This window comes from Sander vitreus, chromosome 8 (assembly GCF_031162955.1).
Source record: "Sander vitreus isolate 19-12246 chromosome 8, sanVit1, whole genome shotgun sequence".
Taxonomy (NCBI): Eukaryota; Metazoa; Chordata; class Actinopteri; order Perciformes; family Percidae; genus Sander; species Sander vitreus.
This window is the reverse complement of record NC_135862.1, coordinates 4,434,332-4,443,479: the sequence shown is the minus strand read 5'-3', so window position 1 is coordinate 4,443,479 and position 9,148 is coordinate 4,434,332.

The window sequence follows — 9,148 nt, the reverse complement described above, 5'->3', positions numbered from 1 at the left end:
CAAAAAAAATGTGATTCTGGTTTTTGGTGTCGTCCCTCCACGCCCTACTTTGTCCTTGCAGGTGTTGCATATTGCAAACTTGTTATGTTCTGCACGCACGCTGAAGAATTTCCAAACAGCTGACGTGTTGCAGGTTAATTCACGAGGTTCCCTACATGTGCGAGAATAGCGCCGACGCGCTTCACACCACGGGCGGGTCCGCGCGACACACGGCGGAAAAGTTGAGAGAAAGTAGAAAGAGACTTTGCTGTTACGTCCGTGTGTGCGTGCGTCCTTGAGAACTGTAACTTGTATAACTTATGTTGTCAGTTAATTGTAGCATTGACCGGCATGAAATCGGCATATGTCAGACTGACCTGCCGGTCGCCGGTCATGGCCGGGCACGTGAAAACCAGCCAATTCCGGTCACCAGCCGATCTATCGGTGCATTTCTACAAAAAATATATATAACACAATAAAGGAAAGGGGAAAAGCCAAAAAAGCATAATATGAGCACTTTAAGTTTAGCGATATCTTGACTGATTTTCATAAAAATGAAAATAAATACAGAATAAATGCTAATGATTTCCCTGACCCCTGGCCGTTTTCTCTTAAAGGTGCTCTAAGCGATGTTGGGTGACGTCACTTCTCGTCACTTCAAAGTATTTCCAACCCCCCACCCCCAAATCCTTCTTGTCGGTTATTGTCTGGAACACTGTTTGTTATGTTTGGTGGTGCAGGTTGGTGCAGTTTGTTTTTGTTGCCGTTTGTGGAGCCTGGGCTGTCTACAGAGACCGTGTTTTTTTACAGTGTGTTCAGGGGACAGGCAGCTAGCAGATAGTGAGGAGATGGTTTTTTTACAGTGTGTTCAGGGGACAGGCAGCTAGCAGATAGTGAGGAGATGTTTTTTACAGTGTGTTCAGGGGACAGGCAGCTAGCAGATAGTGAGGAGATGTTTTTTACAGTGTGTTCAGGGGACAGGCAGCTAGCAGATAGTGAGGAGATGTTTGCTGTATTTGACAAAAAATGTTGTAGCCTAAAAAACGTGTGACATCGCTTAGAGCACCTTTAACACCACCAGCAGGTCAAGTCCCCCTCTTCAACACTTTGGTCCATGACGAGATTTTCCAAAAGCTACTGGCAAAACATGAATGAAATTTTCCTCATCATTTCTTTTGTTTCATACGGAACCGGATTAGGGCCACGTGAAAAAATGTATTTGAGTTCTGAGTTGAAAGTCAAAATTGTGACTTTCTTTTCAGAATTGTGACTTTAATCTCGGAATTCTGACTTGTTTTTAAAAGCTGTGTCCCAATTCAGGGGCTGCAGCCCTCAGACGCCGCGAAGGCTGAACCGAGCGCTCTCTGAAAAGAGACGGTCTGGTCTGCAGAGCATTTCCTGTTTGCGTCGAAGCGCCGCTCCTGTCGCCTAGCAACGTTGACAGCTGTAGCTGAATCTGAAGTGATCAAAACATTAACTACAGCACCGAAATAGAGCCAAAAGTTCTTTGTATTTTACCATTTGGTCAAGTGGCTCAAAGAGAGAGAATTTTTCACCTAAAACGTTCTCAAAAGTTAATTTAAAAATGAAATAGCAGACGAAAATTGTAAAAAAGAAAACAAAGAAAACGAAATATTGGTGTTTAGCGTTTGCCTGTGCTTCTGATTGAATGCCGAAATGAATGCTGGGAATCCTGGGGCTGCGAAGGATACAACAATCGGGTCCTCCGAATTCTGTAAATGTAGGCCACATTTGTGGACCGCATTTGAAGGAGCCTTGGAAATTAAATGAAATGGGACAGCCTTCGTCACGCTGGTGGGACGCAATCGGTCTACGAAAGCAGCCTCCGAAGGCTGCAGTCCCTGAATTGGGACATAGCTAAAGTCTAAACAAGCTTTTTATTAAATCTGAGATTAAAGTCAGAATCCTGACTTTTTTCTTAGAATTCTGACTTAAAACTCAGAAATCAATAATTTTTTTCACGTGCCTGATCCTTTTCCATAGTTTTCTTTTCTTTCTTTTTTAAAGAGTTTCCATAAATATACCAGGATCTTTAGCCACGCTGGCTCTGTAGATGGTTCAGTCTATCACTTCTAGAAATAGCTCAACAAATAAAACATGGATTGCCATGAAAGTCCAAACACATAGGTTCCCAAAGGATGAATCCTACCGACTTCCTTTAAATTCTCCAGTAGAGCCACCATTCCACTGACATTTGTGGTTTTTAGTGAAATGTTTCTGCCAGCATGGCTCTCTGCTCTTTGTCTTGTTCCGAAAAATTTTAACAATGTTTACCACAGTTTTCTTGCAAAGAACAAAGCTCAGAAAAACTCTCCTGGTTATAGAAAGTGAAGATTAAAATGGGGAGAACACACAAATGAGCTGCTGCAACAACAACAAAAAACTGTTTAAAGTTTACACTGCAAAAGCTGTTATTGAAATCAGATTTTCATCCAGAATTATGTAATAGTATTGCTTGGTTAATCCTTGGTTAATCTTTTCTTTTTTTTACATTCAAAGGTGCACAGATGCAACAAAAACCATCTCCATCTGTTGAGGAAGTCCGTGGTCTCCGCAGCATTTCAGCATTAGCCGTTGACAGAATTTAAAATGTTTATCTCTGCAACCTGAAACCACGATGTATAGTATAGTTCACATATATAACTGTAACAGTTGTTGGATCCTTTCTTTATCCTCAGATCGACTCCTCTGTGATGTAACTTTGATATCCTTGAGGAAATGATGTGTTTTCCAGAGGGTAAGTCATCGGTCTTTGGTTTCGGAGGTGAGACATCCTATCCATCTGGATCGCCATTCGTCAGTGTTTAAACCTCGTTAATTGTTTGTGTACGACGGTGGTAAATGTTTATCTGCTTCCCCTCCCGGCCTGTAATCAGCAGGATGGTGGAGAGGCAGCAGAGAGGCGATGAACAGCTGATAAACAGCCAATCAGAGCTGCAGACAAAGCCTGATTTATGCTTCTTTGGAGGCTCAACATAGAGCTTTCGCCGTAGGCTACGTAAGTGGCCTGAAGTTTATACTTGTGCGTTGGTGTGTGCGTCATTCTCTTTAAGAGAATAGCAAGGCTTGCGTGTGTGTGTGTGTGTGTGTGTGTGTGTGTGTGTGTGTGTGTGTGTTCTTGTTTAACTATATTCGTGGGGTCCAAAAACCAGGAATACAGTATACTTGTGGGGTTCCGACAGCTTTGTGGGGCCAAAATGCTGGACTCCACAAGTTTAAAGGGATGTTTGAGGGTTAAGACTTGGTTTTAGGATTAGGGTTAGAATTAGGTTATGGTTAGGGTGAGGGTAAGGGTTAAGGTTAGGCATTTAGTTGTGATGGTTAAGGTTAGGGTAAGGGGCTAGGGAATGCATTATGTCAATGACGGGTCCCCACAAAGAGAGTGCCATGAAAATTAACCCTCTCCTTGATTTCATGTTGTTCATGGAAAAGGAGAACCCGGAAATGAGTCGGGGGGGAAATGAGTCGGGGAGCAACGCTACCAAGCCAGGGCCGAGCAACAGGCGTTGCCGCAATGTGTAGTTAAATTTTTTTTCAGGCTACGGCGTATAGCTTTAAGTTAAAGGTCATCAAAGTAATAGTACTTTTACTTAAGTAGAATATTTGTGTACTCTTTCCACCTCTGCACATTTGTTGACAATCCATGTAGACCAACGCCAGGCTCATCCTTTAACGCACTACAATGTGCAGAAAACATCTCTGGCGACTCTGTCCTGTAACTTGCAGACAACTGCTCTGATTTCTTACAGCAAATGTTCTCTGAAAGATCCGTCACTGTCAGTTTAAAAGAAAACATAAAACTCGTGTTGAGTCTTTTCCAGCTTCAGTGCAGAAGAGCTGAACATCCAGAATGACTGCTGACGCTGAACTAAAGCTGATTATGGTTATTAGCTAAAGTGCAGGCGCGAACTGATGTCTGTGGTCTGTGAAATTACAGGTGTTTGGTTTCTGTATGTTTAGGACATATTGACTGATGAAAGTTTATTTTACAAAAAGGATATAGAATACAGTGATTGAGAAAGTAAACTCTTTAAATGTGGTCGTGTTAAAACAGTGGAAGGAAACAAACTGTGACTTAAAAAGGTCCGATTTTTTTCTGATTTTAACTTTCATCTGTTCTCACATTCTCAGGTTTGTGTTTAGAAGATGGAGAGGAAAAAAAGACCCTGATAGGAAACTGAGAGGATTGTGAATTGCAAAGGCTGAGGCTGTTTACTTCCATGGCTGTCAATCATCATAATACCATAATAACGCCGGCAGAGTCACGCTGTCAGAATGACTCAGCTGAGTCAGCTCTGCCTAAGTCACATTTACTTCTGAGGAGATTTGAAAGCCGTGAAACCTGATTCAGACATTTATTATATCTTAATGACTCTGATGATCCGCTGACCTTTCATATCGCGCCACCAAAAGGTCCCAATATAAGCGTGTTGAAGATCGAAATAGCTACAGGATGCCAGTCAAGTCAGTTTTACTTATACAGTCACACAGTTTGCTTCAAAGGGCTTCACAATCTGTAGCCTACTACGCTTTATCCTTGACCCCAGATGAGAAAACACTCCATACTCTAAGACATAAATCCGTAAAATAACAGAAAAAGTTCTGGCAGCTCATTAACCAGACTTTGTCCCGTAATTAAAAAGTGAAATTTTTGTGTGTAACTTCAGTAAAAATACACAAAATCTTCTGTTAGGCCTACGTAAAATTCTCTGAATACATCGGAAAAATCATCTACAAGGTTTTTAAAAAAAAAAAACATTGAAAAATGTGACGTGGACTTCTTCAATCACCCAAATCAACCTCAACTGTTGGAGCACAAATTATTCAATTCAAAATTTAAAAAACGAAAATACAAACGCGAACACGTTCAGTGGATAATATACTGTATAACACCGTACACAGACATACAGCTGTTAATACACAGATATGTCTTATAGTGCACCAAAACACCCTCTAACAGAAAACAAGGACTAGTATTTCATGCGCCGCATTCGCACGGGATAAGCAAAGTATTTTACTTGAATTTACTGACATTATCCCACAGATATGATGTCAAGGTACATACGACTTCTTGTATATTAAACCTGTTAAAAGATAGACAAATGTTCCTTACCACATGCTGCCTTGCATGTCATCCATCTCCTCATCTGAGATTTTGCTCTTCTGATGGATTTGAGCTTGCTCTTTTCCCAGCAGGGTGCGTGGGATTTCCCCCTTTCTGGTCTATATATATATCCCTGCCTCTGCTGAATTATTTTTTTTAACCCCGGGGGGTACAAAATGTATCCCTCCCTCAAAGTGATTAATGCTACTTCACCAATAGACCATATATTATATATGTAAAATAGAAGTATTTTAAGCTAAATCACTGTAACATGAACAGTCTATAGTGCCATAGATCGATTAAAGTGCTCATATAATGCTCATTTTCAGGTTCATAAATGTATTTAGAGGTTATATCAGAATAGGTTTACATGGTTTAAGTTTCACAAAACACCATATTTTTGTTGTACTGCACATTGCTGCAGCTCCTCTTTTCACCCTGTGTGTTGAGCTCTCTGTTTTAGCTACAGAGTGAGACCTCTCACTTCTGTTCCATCTTTGTTGGGAGTCGCACATGCTCAGTAGCTAGGTAAGGACTACTAGCCAGTCAGAAGCAGAGTATGAGGGCGTGCCCTGACAGTACCTAGGTAAGGACTACTAGCCAGTCAGAAGCAGAGTATGAGGGCGTGTCCTGACAGTACCTAGGTAAGGACTACTAGCCAGTCAGAAGCAGAGTATGAGGGCGTGTCCTGACAGTACCTAGGTAAGGACTACTAGCCAGTCAGGAGCAGAGTATGAGGGCGTGCCATGCTAGCAGCTAGGCGAGCATTATAACGTGTTACAAAGTGACCACGTTTGTCTCTGAAGTAAAGGCTGGACTACAATAGAGCTGTTTGGAGCAGTTTGTGAACAGTGTTTTCTGTTGGAGATGGTAAGTCCCTTTGGGGTGGACTTTGGGCTTTTTCACTTTGTAAACCTATAACATGCACAAAAAAGATATATAACACAATAAAAGGAAGGGAAAAAGCATAATATGAGCACTTTAAATCCGAGCGGCAGTTAGCCGCTACAGAGCTTCGGCTCCTTTCAGGGGCCGTGGTAGTGGAGTTTAGCCAGAAAAACACAAATCACACCCTGAGTCTGCATGGTGTGTAGCAATATGAGCCTTGGTCATACCAACATCAAAAAAAGTAATATAATCTTTTTTTTTGTCCATCAGCTTGCAGTGAATAAAACACATATACACATAATACATAATACACAAAATGTTAATGATTATTGTGGTAAAAGACAAATAGCTTCTAATGAAGCAAAACACAACAGAGTATTAGGATGCATTTCCTGTGATTTGAATTAGATGCTGCTAAACAAAACTGACTTTATTTAAGTGAATGTGAAAACACCCAAATCCTCTCTACAAATAAACAGTCAATACCGTTTTAGTTCAATTTAGCTCTCAAGAGATAATTTCACTTTTATAAATGATTGTTTATCTTACTCAGCTGTGGTTTTTTCATGCTTTCGCATTCCTATTTCATCTCCACTTCTTTTGCAAATTAGAATTTTCTCACTCCAGACAAACATGGTGGCAAGTGAAAATGTCCCTTCAGGAACTTGTCAGACACTACAGATGGATTTTTCAACTGGGTTACCACACGAGGGTAGAGTATCCTTCAAAAACAGAGTTCTGACAGAGTTGCGTTTTAATTCTCTGTTGATTTTCATAGAAATAAACTGAAACCACTGGCTGTCCAGACGGGAAGAAATTTAAAAAGGTTAAAAATGTTCTGGAGGGAGGAGTGAACTTATTTAAAAAAAAAACAAAGCCGGGAGTGAATAAACGGTCCTCCTGAGTGGACCTGACAGTTTCCACTCTGGGTAGAGTGTTTAGTGGTTCGTCAGTCTGCTCAGAGCATCTGAAAAACACTAAAAGTTGCTTAATTGTGTTTTTGCTGGACCAAACTCTCAATTTTTTCATCTGGTATAAAATATCCTGAGTCACTGTGTTTTATGTGCTCGGTAAAGGTTCACCAGAAGGTGATCAAGCAAAGTCCTGGCTTTACTTTGCTTGTTTGAGTAGAAACGTAACATTTATTCCAAGGTGGACAAAGACAGCAAGTGTTTAAACAGACAGGGAGTAATGTCTTGGCTGTGGCAAGTTGTCATGATAAAATGGACTGTACATACAGTATTCAATTCACAGCCATGCAATGGATTGGAGCAATGCACGACACAATATCTCAAATCTGTCGTGAAAAATTATGTCAGGTCAGTATAAGGTACATTTTCACTATTCCATTAGTACAACAAAAGCAATGTGATACTTACCTCTCTACTTTCATTGTTTTTCTTTTTCTCCAGATTGTTGGAGGTTTGATTCCGGGGGGCATAAATCGGAGTGAGGCAACTGAAGCTCTAATTATACTTTTTGTGTTTGTGTAGCCGCGAGGGTTCTTGGGACAAAAGCTGCCCTCTGTGCAGAAGTCCATGTGCAGCCAAATGTGACCACACAGGCTTCCTGAGCACTCTCTGGACATGTGAGGACACATCAACGTACGCAGACACCCTTTGCTTTATAGACGGAATCTACTGTCCCGTCCATTTGGGAATATATCCGATCTTTGAAATGGCCCTTGCACACGGCCTTGAATCTCCAAACTGCATAAAACAATGTTTCAAATCGAAAATGTTATCCAATCGTGACCTGGACTACCCTATTTTTTATGTTTTTGTGTCTAAGTAGCTGATGGGAACAATCGCGTATTTAGCAAGAACGCTGTAACAGGCAGCCGCAGACAGGGCTGCAATGTCATCATATGGGGCAAATGTGCATTGTCAATTTCTTCCACTAAAAGTGCTGTTTTTGCCACTGACAGGCTCAGATTATTATTCTAAGTGTCTGACAGCATTATGCAAAGGATCCCTACAGGGATAGGCCTTTTTAAAACCTCTTCAAGACCTTTCTGTTTAACCAAAAACAGCTCTGAGATCACTAGCGCTAAACCCACCAGATTTCAACCAAAACTACAGTTGTGATTGTTGGGAAAGTGGTAAAACGACCCAAAACGGCTTTTCGTAGTTTTATTTTGTTTCTGTCAACTTTGAATGAAGTGTACTTGGCTTTAGCAAACGCAATTTCGCGGATATTTTTTATGTTTTAAAAAAGGATCTTACTCTTTAACAGAAACGTCGACCTCCTTAGAAATCCTTTCCATAATGTTATCAGACACAGAATAATAATAATCTGAGCCTGTCGGTGGCAAAACAAGCACTTTTTTGAACATAAATAGAAGCTGCACAATTGCCCAATAATTACATTGTAGCTTGTTTCTCTGACTGCCGACAGCATCGGTCTTGTTTAATACTGGACCAATTTCAAAGATTGTTGTTCCCATCAGTCACAAAACATAGGAAAATAGGGTTCCAGGTTGAAAAAAAACGAAAGTTACCCTTTAAAACTATAGTGCGTAGTTTCTGTAGCCCTCCTGAGGAATTCTAAGTAATGATAACAACACTGTCAGCGCATCCACATGACGCAAGCCTTCGGTGACCACAAACCACCCCCACCCCTCCTCCACACAGTTGCTGGTAGCGTTTATCCCGTTAAATCAAAAAGGACACAGAGAAGTAAAAAAACATGATAGACTCTTGAGAAGAGGTAATTATCTTGTAATAGGCCTATGTCTCGCAACAATTGAAGACCGGAAGAACGTCTCTGAGTGGGGATACGGCTCTTCCAGTTAGCTTTTTACAATGGCGGAGCCCGTTAGATACTGCAGGACCAAGTCTCAGGTTGTAGTCCTGAAGTCACCTACGGCGATGTGTTTCGGATTGTAAATGAACACTCTCAAAGTAAAAAACATTTTGAAAAAGGCACAAGGTACAAGACCGTTTACAGAAACTATCATAGACTCCAATGGTAGAAGCTCGCTCTAGCCGTTCGCGGTTTCGCGGGTACGGTAAACTTTTCTATCGTAACAGCAAGTTGGACCAATCAGAAGCGTTGCTGTTATGCTTAGGATTGTGGGTAGTGTAGTTTTTCTCCATAAGAACGCGGATAAAACATGTTTTTCTTAAAACAAGGTTTCTGTTAAAGTTGAGTTAA